Genomic DNA, 14,888 nt, shown 5'->3' with positions numbered 1-14,888 from the left:
TGCCTGTTGCCATGCTCTTGTTAACTTCCACCAGTTCCCTGATGCCCTTGCCAATTCCCTGCATGTTGATGTTGAGGTTGCGCATTTGTCTTTGACAGGATATGATGCCCTTGCCCTGCATCCTTTGGATCCTGACCATGGTTCCCTCCAGGCCTTGGAAGACACTGGACCCCTCCCCACGTGCACCTGCACTCCTTCCTTGTACTGTGCGGCGTCTAGTGGTACTTGGTACAGGCTCTGTGCTGGCCTGCAGTGTGGCAGAGATGTCAGCTTCAGGCAAGTTGTGTGAGTCTTTACCCACCATTTCACCAGCAGCTGTCTCCATTTCCATCAGTGGGGAAACAACATACCTCCTGCTAGGGTGTGCAGCAGGTGTTTCTATTTCAAGGGATGCTGGCATTTCGGGTGAGAACACCAATGGAGGGGACTGTGAAGGTCTTGGGGAGGCCTGCATTTCTTAGCTGATGTCAGGTTCTTGGGAAGGTGGCTGCCCACTTGGAACACCTGTGTGCTGTGATGCACTGGGACCTGGCTCATGACTTTCATCCCTCTCGGGTGCTGTGCCTTCTGCCTCCTGAGACTGCCTTCTGGATGTGTGACCTGTGGACATATGAGCACATATCAGCTAGGTGCAAATGTCTCACAGACACTACAATAAAGCATATGAAATTGCACTTATTACATGCTGCCTGCCCTTCTGTCTGCAATCATTTGCCTAACTTGGTGGTTACAGTGCTGTCTGACATGCTCTTTCATTAACTGACTACATGTACCATGATGCATTGCTACTGTCTTGCACACACACACTGTGACTGGGGTAACTTAGCTTCAAGGGGTGAGGGATGGATGAGGGCGTGAGGGGGATTGCTGTGCATGCATCTTACCTTTTCTAGTTGCAGCTTTCGCCGAGCTGTTCACTTCTCCCAGTCCATGGACGCTTTCTGGCTCGATGGTTGTGGCTACCATCTCCTCCAGGTCAGTCAGAGGGGGTGCTGTGTTCTTTCCTCCACCTGTTTGCGAGGCCTGTTTGTGGTGGTCAGCAATTTTCTTTTTGGTGAGGCTCCTAAGGTCATAAAACCTCTTTCTTAAATCTTCAATGACTCTGGTGGTCCCTCCCACTGCATTTACGTACTCAAGGATTTCAAGCCAAAGCTTCCTTTTTGCTGATTCAGGCACAGAAAGGGACAGCCTTCCAAAAAGTCTGGGGTGCACCTTTACCACCTCCTCCACAAGCACCTGGAGCTCCATGCTGCTGAATTTGAGCTTTCTTTTTCTTTCTGTCTGCTCTGTGTCCTTGCTGCTTGCCATTTTTCACTTTTAAACGTGAACAAACTCTGTCTGCTGCTGCTCCCAGTCTCTCTGCTCCAACTGCCTTTCCAGAACCTTCTAATTAGTTGCATCTGCCTGTGTAGCCACTTCCTGGTAGGAAGGGGGAGGGTGGTTGCACCTGATTGGCTGTTGTGTTAAGTTTCACTTTTGCTTGCTGTCCGATTCGGCATTTACCAAATAGGTATTTACCGAATCGGTATTTACCGATTCGGTATTTTCAATGCATTCCTATGGGCCATTTGGCCCATAGGGATGCATGGGAAATACCGATTCGGTAAATACCGTTTCGGTAAATACCGAAAGTCAGATACCGATTTTTACCGATTCGGAAAAAATACCGATTTTTCCCCTACATCTCATTTACCGATTTTCAAATACCGAATCGGTAAAATTCGGTATTTAGGAATCGGTAAATGACATTTACCTACATCTGGGCCTTAATTAGTGTTTATCTGTGGAAGCAGGCAATAAGCTGGGTTTACATGAGTCCGTGAGGGTAGGAGGTGCTTTATGGTCTTTCCCCTCACTCTGCGTATCCCAACCCTTGCCTTCATAGAGCGTGGCCTCCTAACTCCTGATACAAAAGGGGGTGGTGATGGACGGAGCATCTGAATCAATCAAACACTCACACCCAGTCAAAAGATCTGGGTTTAATCCATCACCGTTCTTTAGCCCACTCTGCCACCCCAGTTCTGACATGGCTATATGAAAATCAGCCTGACCCTGTGCCTCATGGGAACAGTCCAGCCCGAACTGCCAAGCCATGTCTTCCCTGGACCGCAAACAAGCTTCCGAGGACCGCTTTCTGGCATTCCAGCCGTCTTCAGCCCGGCTTGCTTGAATCCAGTGGCAAAGAGAGCAAGGGACTCACGTCTGAGCATACCCTGCCACACTTATGGCGGCCAAAAGCGGTACAAAAGGGGGTGGTGATGGACGGAGCATCTGAATCAATCAAACACTCACACCCAGTCAAAAGATCTGGGTTTAATCCATCACCGTTCTTTAGCCCACTCTGCCACCCCAGTTCTGACATGGCTATATGCAAATCAGTCTGACCCTGTGCCTCATGGGAACAGTCCAGCCCGAACTGCCAAGCCATGTCTTCCCTGGACCGGAAACAAGCTTCCGAGGACCGGTTTCTGGCATTCCAGCCGTCTTCAGCCCGGCTTGCTTGAATCCAGTGGCAAAGTGAGCAAGGGACTCACGTCTGAGCCTACCCTGCCACACTTATGGCGGCCAAAAGCGGTACAAAAGGGGGTGGTGATGGACGGAGCATCTGAATCAATCAAACACTCACACCCAGTCAAAAGATATGGGTTTAATCCATCACCGTTCTTTAGCCCACTCTGCCACCCCAGTTCTGACATGGCTATATGCAAATCAGTCTGACCCTGTGCCTCGTGGGAACAGTCCAGCCCGAACTGCCAAGCCATGTCTTCCCTGGACCGGAAACAAGATTCCGAGGACCGGTTTCTGGCATTCCAGCTGTCTTCAGCCCGGCTTGCTTGAATCCAGTGGCAAAGTGAGCCAGGGACTCACGTCTGAGCATACCCTGCCACACTTATGGTGGCCAAAAGCGGTACAAAAGGGGGTGGTGATGGACGGAGCATCTGAATCAATCAAACACTCACACCCAGTCAAAAGATCTGGGTTTAATCCATCACCGTTCTTTAGCCCACTCTGCCACCCCAGTTCTGACATGGCTATATGCAAATCAGTCTGACCCTGTGCCTCATGGGAACAGTCCAGCCCGAACTGCCAAGCCAAGCTGGACTGTTCCCATGAGGCACAGGGTCAGACTGATTTGCATATAGCCATGTCTGAAGTGGGGTGGCTGAGTGGGCTAAAGAATGGTGATGGATTAAACCCAGATCAGTTGACTGGGGGTGAGTGTTTGATTTGCTCAAACTCTCCGTCCATCATCCCCTTTTGTATCGCTTTGTTCGCCCTAAGTGTGGCAGGGTATGCTCAGACGTGAGTCCCTTGCTCACTTGGCCACTGGATTCAAGATAGCCTGGCTGATGAGGATTATGAATCCGAAACCGGTCCCAGGATGCTTGTTTCCGGTCCATGGAAGACATGGCTTGGCAGTTTGGGCTGGACTGTTCCCATGAGGCACAGGGTCAGACTGATTTGCATATAGCCATGTCTGAAATGGGGTGGCTGAGTGGGCTAAAGAATGGTGATGGATTAAACCCAGATCAGTTGACTGGGGGTGAGTGTTTGATTTGCTCAAACTCTCCATCCATCATCCCCTTTTGTATCGCTTTGTTCGCCCTAAGTGTGGCAGGGTATGCTCAGACGTGAGTCCCTTGCTCACTTGGCCACTGGATTCAAGATAGCCTGGCTGATGAGGATTATGAATCCGAAACCGGTCCCAGGATGCTTGTTTCCGGTCCATGGAAGACATGGTTTGGCAGTTTGGTGCTGGACTGTTCCCATGAGGCACAGGGTCAGACTGATTTGCATATAGCCATGTCTGAAATGGGGTGGCTGAGTGTGCTAAAGAATGGTGATGGATTAAACCCAGATCAGTTGACTGGGGGTGAGTGTTTGATTTGCTCAAACTCTCCGTCCTTCATCCCCTTTTGTAACTCCTAACTCCTGAGCTTGGTCCAGGTGAGGTGAAGTCCAGCCCCCGGTCAAACTGGGTGAGTCAAATTAAAATGTTTTAACTTATATAAAAATATGTAGGAATGTAACACAGTTATGCATTCACTTGAAAGCCATTATATTTGTTTTATAGATGTGAGACACAACATTTGACAGGGAGGAATATGAACATGGAATGATTTATTCACATATATCCTTTATTGAAAATTTTCACTTAGAAAATATGTTGTTATTATTGTATGCAGTAGCAAAAATATTTTTAGAACAGAGGAACTGAAGAAAGCCGTGGGATCTCTTTCCCTGTCGGCTGAAACATGTCGGCCCTCCTGCAGTTATTTGTTGACACTGCTGTTTTGCACTGTTCTTGGTTTTAACTAGTGGAAGAGACAATCTCTAATAAAAACATTTTTTTGACTCCTCACTCTATTTTAAATAACACTTCACTTTTTGTTCTGCACTGCACATATTCCCATATTGCTTCAATTCTCTAGGTCAGTAACAGTGATTGTGGGCTTGACCCATTGTACATTGACATAATGGGTATGGAGATCAGTCTCAATGATCAAGAGACATACAATCCCATTTCTTGGATGACCAAATGAGATAATTAATCATTTCTATACTTTGATGGGAATCCATTTGTTACTTATGAGTCTCACCAACAATCACTAGTGGCTTTTGTTTCTGTATACTGTGGTTTCGTCCGAATTTAGGCCAGATAGGATTTCGAGTCCTGGCTCACTTGTATAAGGATATGTGTATATCAATCCTAGGCAATCACAACAACAGTAAGGGAAACAGGATTGTAAGAAGGGAACATATAAGACAAAAACTATTATAAAACTATATTTTCTTTAATTAGACATTCATATTAAAAACATGATTCATATTCAACATGGTACAATTGCAGAAATGCAATTACAAAAAAATAAATTAAAATATTCAATTAATATCAAAGGTGGCAATTAATTGTATCGACTCGCGTTTCGGCGTTAAGAAAACGCCTTCTTCAGGAGCCACAAATTGTTCTGAAATATACAAATAAAAACAAAAACACAATCATGAGCATTTATCTTTTTAAGAAACTGTTTTTTTACATATTCATAAAATCCATTGTCTAAATACATAGTCTAGTTCACTTAACAAGTAACTTTTTCCCTTTATGTTAAATTAGCATATGATAAACATATTATACGAACTTCTAAATACAAAATTTGAGCAGTTGCATTTCATAGGACTTGGAATCGCAGACCCTAGCTATATGTTTCCAAATCTGTAGAACTTCACCATATATGATGATAATACCTGATCAGAATGATATGGGTCCATGGGAAGGATAACCCTAACGACCCTCTAAATGAAACTCTGGATAATAAAGTGTACTCGCCAAAACGCACAAGGTATTAATGCAGGGCAGGTGCGGAACCCCAGTCTCTGCAAGTATAATTTTAATGCCAAATTAAAGAAACATTATAAAGAATACTTATGTTGACAGTCAGGGACTTACTAAAAAAGGAAAACTTCCTATGTTGTTAGTACTCGATGTCATAATAACAGTAGCCTGATATCTACTTTTTTCTGAATCCAATATAGCTGTGCTTAAAAATATTCCAGTTTTTGCCTAACTGCGAAAATGAAAAAATGGGGAGGCATTTTTTAAGATGATATTTCAGAGACTACATTCATAATCAAACCATATATCGGCTCAGTATCGAGAAGATGAAACCATCCTAATTTGCTCACCAATTAAAACTATTCGCAATATTCTAGTAATGGTTCTTCCACATGGACGCAATCGACGGCGGGTTGTGAATGTAATCTCCCCAAGGGAGCGTGTTCTATTTATTACACGTGCCGTATCTAAAAGGAGTACAGAACAAAAGAAATGGTCTTCTACTCTATATTAGTTCTAGACAAAAGGTATATTAGAAAAGAAACTTTATATGTTTACCTTCTAAATTGTTGAAAATATCCCCAAATAATAATCTCTTTTGTCAGCGCTCAATCGGAAGATGGCCGATGGCGTGTATTCCAGACCGATCAACTGGAAAATATTTAACACGTAATATCTAGGAAAGGATGACACAACGCAAAAGAATACATTATTGTGTGTGTCTAATATAAGCGACGGCTCTCCCAGATCATGTTTATGTTGAACACAACAGAAATAGTCCTTACTCACCAAGAGAAGTTTCAATACAGTCACCCATATAAGTATAAATGATTCGGATTATTTCGACAAGTCAAGCGGAAGCGTGCGCTGATGCCAGGCTGATATGCTCACACACGGCCCCGTTTTCTGTGGTTCGATACCATGGGTAAAGACTCAAAATACGCGAGTCTAAATAAAACGAAAACAGATGGGGTTTTTTAAATTAGGAAATCGGTTAGGATACCGCTGAAACTTTGCATTTCAAGCTTATTGCCGATATATAAGCCCTTCACTAAAACCACTTACCAAAACGCGCCCGCTTATTTATTCAACGGGCGCCGAAGCAGAAGTATAACAATCGTGATCGATATTATTAAGATAGTACTAAATCTCGTAACGGTCTATCATCATTACATAATACATGGTAAGAACCATAAAGTAATGATGAAAAAATAAACGAAACCACGGAAACCAATTATTCTCCACAGAAATATCTACGTCAGATGCATGCAAACGCATTAACTTGTATCTATATTTTCACTAAAATGAACCAGGGAATAGTTATACTGAAACCCTGATTCAAATTATAAATCGGAATTAACATGGTAACTGTACTGAAATTTAAGCAATCCAGAATGGCCAAATGCAACATTCAGAATAGTTCAAAATATCGCATTTTCCCATGGGATTTCGCTATTCAATCCCTGTTTAAAAGTGTTCAATACAAAACTCCAGTATACTTCTTTCTTTTTTCGAATGGCGCAACCGCCCCTACTGTCAGGTGTCCTAATTCTTTCCAGAATGCGCCATTGAAAATCATCTGGCTTGTGATTATTTTCTAAAAAGTGCTTCACTAGAGGTGCTGCAAGTTTACCTGTTTTTACAGCTGATCTGTGTTCTGTTAAGCGTACCTGAATGGATCTGCAGGTTTCTCCAACGTAGCCTAGACCACAAGGGCATAATATAAAATACACCACATTTGCTGTTTTGCAGTTCCAGATTTCACATGCTTTGATGGAAAATCCATTATGGGAAAAGTGTTCACCCCCAAGAATGTTGGTACATGATTTGCACGACGAACACTTAACTGTCCCACGTATTGGAAGGTTGTTTAACAATGACCTTTGACTAGATCCAGCAGAAGTTGACTTCTTTCCAAATTTAGAATGGACAATACGATCTTTAATGTTTTTATTCCTCTTATGTGCAAAAAGGGGTTTCACCAAATTATTCTTGGAAGTAGGGTTACAATTCAGAATATGCCAGTTGGCATTAATGATTTGTTTGACACGTTCATTCAGTGTAGGATGTCTCGTGACACAAACAAGTTGATCATTAGCAGCTGATACTTTAGGTCTTAATAAAGCATCGCGATCATAAAATCGTGCTCTTTTATAAGAGTTTCTAACGAGTCTGTGTGGATAACCTCGATCCAGAAACTTTTTCTCATGACAGAGGCCTGTTTATCGTAATCACTGAGATTTGTGCAGTTTCTACGGACCCTTTGGAACTGCGAAAAAGGGATACTTTCGCGCTGACTCCTAGGGTGAAAACTGCTAAAATGGAGCAGCGTATTACGTGCCGTGGGTTTCACGTATAGATCAACTTCCGAACTGTTATTCTGATTCTTTATTAGAAGATCTAAAAATTCAACTTGATCAGTGCTATACTGTGCGGTGAACTTTAAGTTGACATCAGTCAAGTTAATCCACTCGAGAAACTCCATTAGTGAGTCCCTCCCATTGGTCCAGATAAAAAAGATGTCATCTATATATCTGGACCAATGGGAAATGGACTCAAAAAAGGGAGCGATCTCATTATCAATAAATTTATTCTCAAACGCAGACATATAGATGTTTGCTATTGATGGTGCAACTGATGCACCCATGCTTACTCCTCTTATTTGACGATACAACAAGTCTCCAAACTCGAAAATATTCTCTGTCAGAACAATAAACAGGCAATCAATGAGAAATCTCTTGGGGCAAACTATATTGTGTTTGTCAATAAACCAATCGGTCGTATAAGGAGCCTTTGCCTTTTGTCAAGCCCAAATCTGGCTTGTTTCTAGACCCCCGGATTTGTTGTGGCATTAAAAGTATTCTTTAGGGGACTTAAATCTGGGCTGGTCTCTAAATATCCCTTAGACCCCTTTTTTTCTGTGGTGTTTATAGATCTATTAACAGTCAAACGCGCTACATAGGTCCATGAATGCAACATGGAGCTAACTACATTTTACAAACTTATATTTACTCACTAGTAGGTGCTGATTTAGCCATTCCTCAGTTGTTCCTAGCCTTTTTCTGAACCCATAGTGGATCATGGACACGGTATGGTTTTCTGGGGTCCAAATCAAAAGCCTATCCAGAATCATTCTAACAATATTCTTGACCATGGCATCAAGTAGAGAGATGGGGTGGCAGCATTTTGACTCCTGTGTGGTCCCTTTTTTTAACTACAGGTACAATTATTGACAAGCCAGGAATGTGGTAAACCAACCTTGCATGCAGAATTAATATTATTTGCAAGTAAAAGGGTATAAAACTCAGGATTTTCTTTGTGTATATCCATAGGGACCTCATCAGGCCCAGGAGTCTTTTTGGAGGGACTGTTGTTTACTGCCTTGAACACTTATTCTGAAGAAAATTACATTTCTAAAGGAAGGCTAGAGCAATATCCACTCAATGAGACACACATACATTCCTCAGGGCAATATGTTTCCCTAAGTACTATATGCACTCCTCAGGGTAAATATTTTAACATTCCCTGTACACTCAACTATTTAGAGAAAGATTAGCACCGACCAGCTTCCAGAAAGTCTGAGTACCTTTTAGTTTACAAGTGTACATCGACTTTTCCCAACTTTCAGTTTTTAAATTGGCATTTCTCTATTTAAGAGCCTTTTATTTTCATACCTGCAGTTTCTAATGACTTCTTTATTCCTGGGTCAGCATTTCAATTCCCTTTTGAGCTAGCATTTCGTGATTAAAATAGTCAGCTACGCAGATGACACCCAACTGGTTGTATCACTTTCCCAATCGGACCAGGACATCGAAAATCTCTGTTCTTGCCTGACGAATATACACGCCTGGATGAGTGAGTCTTCTCTTAAACTAAATGGCTCCAAAACGGAACTTATGTTGCTGGGACATAAGTTGACATCATTACCCGATGCCATCTGGCCTCCCTGCATGGGAGTTCTCCCCCACCCCAAAAAAGAAATCAAAAGCTTAGGGGTGTGGCTTGAACAGGATCTGTTGTTTAAAACTCAGGCCAAGAAGGCGGCTGGAGTCTGCTTTGATTTACTCCGCTCAGCCTGGAAGGTGCTCCCCCTTCTCCCTCCCTTATCAAGGAAGCTTTTAATCCAGGGGTTGATCCTTTCCAGGCTGGATTACAGCAATGCCCTCTTTTTGGGAGCTCCTGAAGCTACTATTAATAAACTGCAGCAGATCCAGAACTCCGCAGCTAGGGTGCTCACGGCCACCGCGGCCAGGGCCTCAGCAAGACCGACTCTTAGATCGCTCCACTGGCTGCCAATTCGTGAAAGGATAAAGTTCAAATCCTTGTATATCACCCACAAATCTCTACAAGGCAAGGGGCCCCTATCCTGAAGAGCCTAGTTGTGCCATATAAGGCCAACAGGGCCCTCCGGTTGGATCATGAATGTTTGGCCAAAACTCCGAGGGTGAAGAAGGCGCGCACAGGTGGCCGTCGATTCTCGGTGAATGCAGCGATTCTTTGGAACTCTCTTCCCCTGAAGCTGCGTTCAGAACCATGCCATTTGCGATTCCGGAAGCTACTCAAAACTTTTCTTTTCCCCCAGTGATCCTTCTCGCACATTCCTTCCTCTGTGAATCTGGTTCTTTTGTTAGCGCTGGGATGCTTCCGGGTAACCATGCGCTTTACAAGTCTCATTACATTACATTTGCTGCTCTACATACCCCATTCAACCACGATGGATTGTGGTCAATTCCATTGCCAACTGGCCTGGTAAGCAGAGCCACAATATTAGATTTCAACTTGCAAAAGCTGATAACGGCGAGGAGTGGGCCACTGTCAATACACATACAAGAGCTAATGAAATCCCTATTTCCAGCAATGATTCTCCATATCTGACTGCCATACAAGACTGCAGCAAGCAAAAGAGGGTTGTACAGAGTTCCCCAGTGTGAGCTAGTGATGTCGCTCAGTCAATTTTCTCTCTCAGTTATGGTGGCGGGACAAGTGCAGGGTGTAGACCCTTTTCAGAATTCTAGGATACCTCACACAAGTCACCGACAGGCCAACAACTGTTGTCCCAATCGGTGTCCGTCCAGCGTCATCATTGGTATCCTGCTCCTACGGCAGGCTGGCGGTGCAATGCCCGTCGGGCAGCCCGATGGGCCGCACTTTGATGGAGATCTTTTATTCCGAGCCAGCGGGTGTATGTGTGTGAGGGGCCTAGGGAGTGCAATAGTGAGCAAGGGGGTGTGTGTGTAGAATTAAAAGAAGTCAGTCGAGTCCATTAAGAATAACTTTAATGATCAGGCTCGCTGCTTTGTTAAAATTAAGGGGTATTAAGGAGTGATAGATAATGAGACCAATCCTTATTCAACCCTTCATGTGGAAATGGTCGACATGTTTCTTGCCATAAGGGCAATTCGTCAGGACCTTAGTGCTCATATAATTGCTGGGTGTCTACTAGATTGAAAAGACCCCCATATACGACCTGAATAGTGTCGTACTGGAGTGGTTCCAGGTGGAAAACCTACTGGGAACCGCTAGTGTAAATCCGGGAGCCTCACGGGCTGTCCATGTGGGGCCAACAGCGAGTGAGGGGTTCCTCAAGCGTCGCTGAAGGCAGGCAACTCAGCACCTACCCGTCCCACGGTCGCAAGTAGCAGGGACAGCCGGCCCCAGAGTCTGTGGTTGAAATGGGAGTCATGGGACCATGTGTAGCTGTATATACTTTCTTTGGTATACTTAGTGAAGCATCTAAAGGTTTATGATCACTGTGTAAACTAGACAGGACTTCCTCATTGAAGACAGTTATGCCTACTTCTGGACATAAATATTTAGTGGATTTTAGAACAGCAACCTCTGCCCATGTAAATTGATTATGATCGTCTGTGTGCTGTGCCCTGTTAAATCTCAGGTACATTGTGCACCACCGGGTCTCGTGGATCCCGACCTCGAACTAAGTTCATTTCATTCACTTTTTGAGTGCCTTTATTGCTTTTGAAGTGAATCTGTAATTATGTGCATTGTGGCTCCTTGAGCGCTAAAAAGAACTATTTTTCTATAACTGCTTGTGGTGTCCGTTTGTAGCGTCTTCCCTGCGTTATTGTGTATGGTCATAAATGCTTCACACACTGCCTCTGAGATAGGCCTGTCTGCTTGTGCTACGTTACCAGAGGGTTGAGCAGGGTTTATCAAAGGGTGTAGCCCCCTTACTCTGACTTAGGAATAAGGATCCCTATTTGGACCTCAGCAACTACCAACTAGAGATCCCCATTTCTAACAAACTACATCAGCCAATCCTTTGCAGCAGTCAAGAACCTAGTCATCTGATATGCTTATCAAAGCTGTAGCTGGTACTGCAGGTAAGCGCATCGCCCTTCCCATCAGAATCTCGTGCGAAGATAGCCCAGTTCTCCTATCGGGAATTTTGCGCATGCTCATTAGGACCAAGGGCAACATGTCAGGCCAGTTCAAAGACTTCGAAGCACAGGCTTTTGCCAACCATGCCTCTAATATCCCATTGACCTGCTCCACAATGCCTGATTCCTCTGGCCTTTAACTACAATGTATTCTCTGATCCACACTCAAGGCAGTACACAACAGCTTCATGATCTCGCTGTGGAAGTGAGTTCCTCTATCTGACTTCAATGTAGTTGGAAATACAAAGCGCGGTATAAGCTCCCACAACAATATCTTTGCTACTGTGACGCTGTCACACCTTCTACTTGGATAAGCATCCATCCACCGATAAAAGATGCACACAACAACCAAAATGTATCTCAATCTATTACATACAGGCATCTCAACTAAAGTCCAATTGGATATGATTCAAAAGACCCCCCGTCCTCCGAATGTGGCTCAAGACAACAAACATTTTCTTCCCAGCATTCATCTGTTGGCACGTAACACACCGATTACACACTGCTTCTGCCTGAACAATCTCACCATTGCATTTCTTCCTATGTGAGCTGCTCCATGAATCTGCCTTGCCATTGGATTCAGCAAACAATCCGGTAACACTGATCTACCATTCTTGAAACCCAAATGTCATCTTCTCCCTTCTCAAAGTCTGCTCTGATCGAACTTGCGTGTTCCTGATCTGTTGCTTCCATTTGAAACCACCTCCATGTATCTGCAACAGCTGGGATCATGATAGATCTGGTGTAAAAGACTTCAAAAATAAAATGTTGCAGAATCAATTTGAAGTAAACATTGTTAAGTTTATTGTAGATGAAGTTAGAATTCCATCCATCATGCGGAGCTGGTCAGATGCAACTGACTCTCTCCAGCATCTCCTACCATTCCATCACCATGGAGCTACTCAAGAAACAACAGGTTCACCTTAAAGGGGAACCAACACTATGTACAACATAAGTAAATACAATATGTACACATTACTACACACCTCCCACCTACATTAAAAAACTGAAGAAATAAAATGATTATTCACACACATAATCATTGAATTTCGCTGGAGGATTTACAATTGTTCGACTATTTTCTCTCAAGGAAAAAGAGGGACATTTGTTGTCAGTATTAAGCATGTTTTTTTTAATTCTCTGTTCACCAAGGGATTTTTGATAACAACAACTTTGTTAAGATTCCAAATTCTGGCATCTTCAGCCTTAATGGCATTTGTGAGAACTTTTTTAACTTTCTGTATTTTTTTAAATAACTCAGAAGACTTCCGACCAAATGGAGCCCTTATCATCACTAAATCACCAACACTGACCTGTGTTTTTTTAACATCATTCTTTTCGTCGAACCTCAACTTGCGTTCCGCAACTTTCTCTGCTTCTCTCTTTTTCCACACCTCCTGTGAAGACTTTTCAAAACTTCTTTTACCTAACTTTTTATTCACCCAGAACGGAGTAATGAAGGTATTAGGATGTCTATTTTTAAGGAGAAGGAAAGGGGTACAACCTGTAGTTGCATGAGGAGTAATTCTATACATCTCCACAATTTCATTAACACCCTCTTTCCAATCAACATTATTTTGCTTGGAAAGAGAAATGGATTCTTTAAGAACCCAAACAAATCTTTAAACCATTCCATTGCTTTCTGGATGATATAAAAAACAAAGCTTATGCTTAACCCCTTGCATGCTGCCGCGATTCTGCGCCTGTGCGGCAGAATCGCGAGTGGGCGGGTTTATGACGGCCCCCAGCCGTCATCAGCACACGAGTGCCGTAGTGCATGACGGATGGGGGACGTCATCAGCATGCAAGGGGTTAATGGAACATTTATCTAAGAAATCTTCCATTTCTTCAGACACTAATTGCACCCCGTTGTCTGTAAGAAGATAACCAGGGAGACCTTCCCTAGTGCAAACTTCCATTAAGAATGAGATGACATGTTTTGAATCAATACATTTGGTGATCTTAATTTATGGCCATCTTGAATACAAATCTATAAGTACAAATATGAAAACATCTCCATCTTTACATTTCACAGGACCCAAAATATCATGAGCCAACTCCTCCCAAGGTGCATTGGGTCTATGTCTAACAACCATAGGTTGGACTCTTGGTTTAAAACACTTTTCACTTAATGTGCAGGGTATACACTCTTGTACATGTCTTTCAATATCTAAATCCATGTCAGTCGACCAATAATTAAGCCTTATGCTCTCTTTAGTCTAAGAAATTCCTTGATGTCCTAGATGAGCCAGTCTAATCAATTCTTCACAAAAGCACCTGGGGGGAATTAGTCTGGTTCCCCGAAAGATCAAACCATCAGATTAAGATAACTCGCCCTTCACATTCCAGTATTTATCCGAACAGCCTTAACCTTTCTTACTGCACCCTTTTTCAATAAGAGAGGATGATTCCAAGAGTTCTTCATCAGTACCACATTCTTCTTTCCATATTTCCTCTTTGATGCCACAACTCTCAATGGCACACACCCATTCAAACTCCTTTTCTTCTTCTGAATCAACACAACTATTAGTAGTTTGATATCCTGATGCACTCAAGTCTCTGTGCGTTTCTTACACTTTCTAATGTTAATTACAATGATTCTTTGTGTACTGCACAATCTGTCGCACTGTGTCTGGCAGTGCCCTGTAATTAGAGCTGTATGGGACTGGCCTTGCCTAATCTCGAGGATTTGCACACTGTTTTCCTGAAACACTATAGTTTCTTCACAATGATTATCCGTGAATAAATCAGATCGTTCACGTCATTATGTTTGCATTTGAATATATTCTATACTCAAAATCCTTATTTTCATCATTTACTTCATGATAAAATGATTTGTGGGTTATTTCTCAGCATTATGCGGTCTAGGATTACTTTTTTACAACACCCAATGCATTTCGGGTTATGGAATGTGACCCTTCTTCAGGGGTCTACAAAAGAAAGATACAAGACCAATTCAGTCTAAAACCAAAAAATCAAGAATAATCATGCTTCTTATATTTGTTTGATACATCAAAGTTTAATGGACTCTACATGCTCCAACACGACGCTTGAAGCCTCTACAACACTCCCAAGATCATGCACTAGAGATAACGCAACACAGTACATGAATGTATTGTTCATTCAATACACTACAGAATGAAACACCTCTGCAT

The sequence above is a fragment of the Lissotriton helveticus genome, chromosome 4_1 (assembly GCF_964261635.1).
Source record: "Lissotriton helveticus chromosome 4_1, aLisHel1.1, whole genome shotgun sequence".
Classification (NCBI taxonomy): domain Eukaryota; kingdom Metazoa; phylum Chordata; class Amphibia; order Caudata; family Salamandridae; genus Lissotriton; species Lissotriton helveticus.
Note: the sequence above shows the minus strand (reverse complement) of the source record.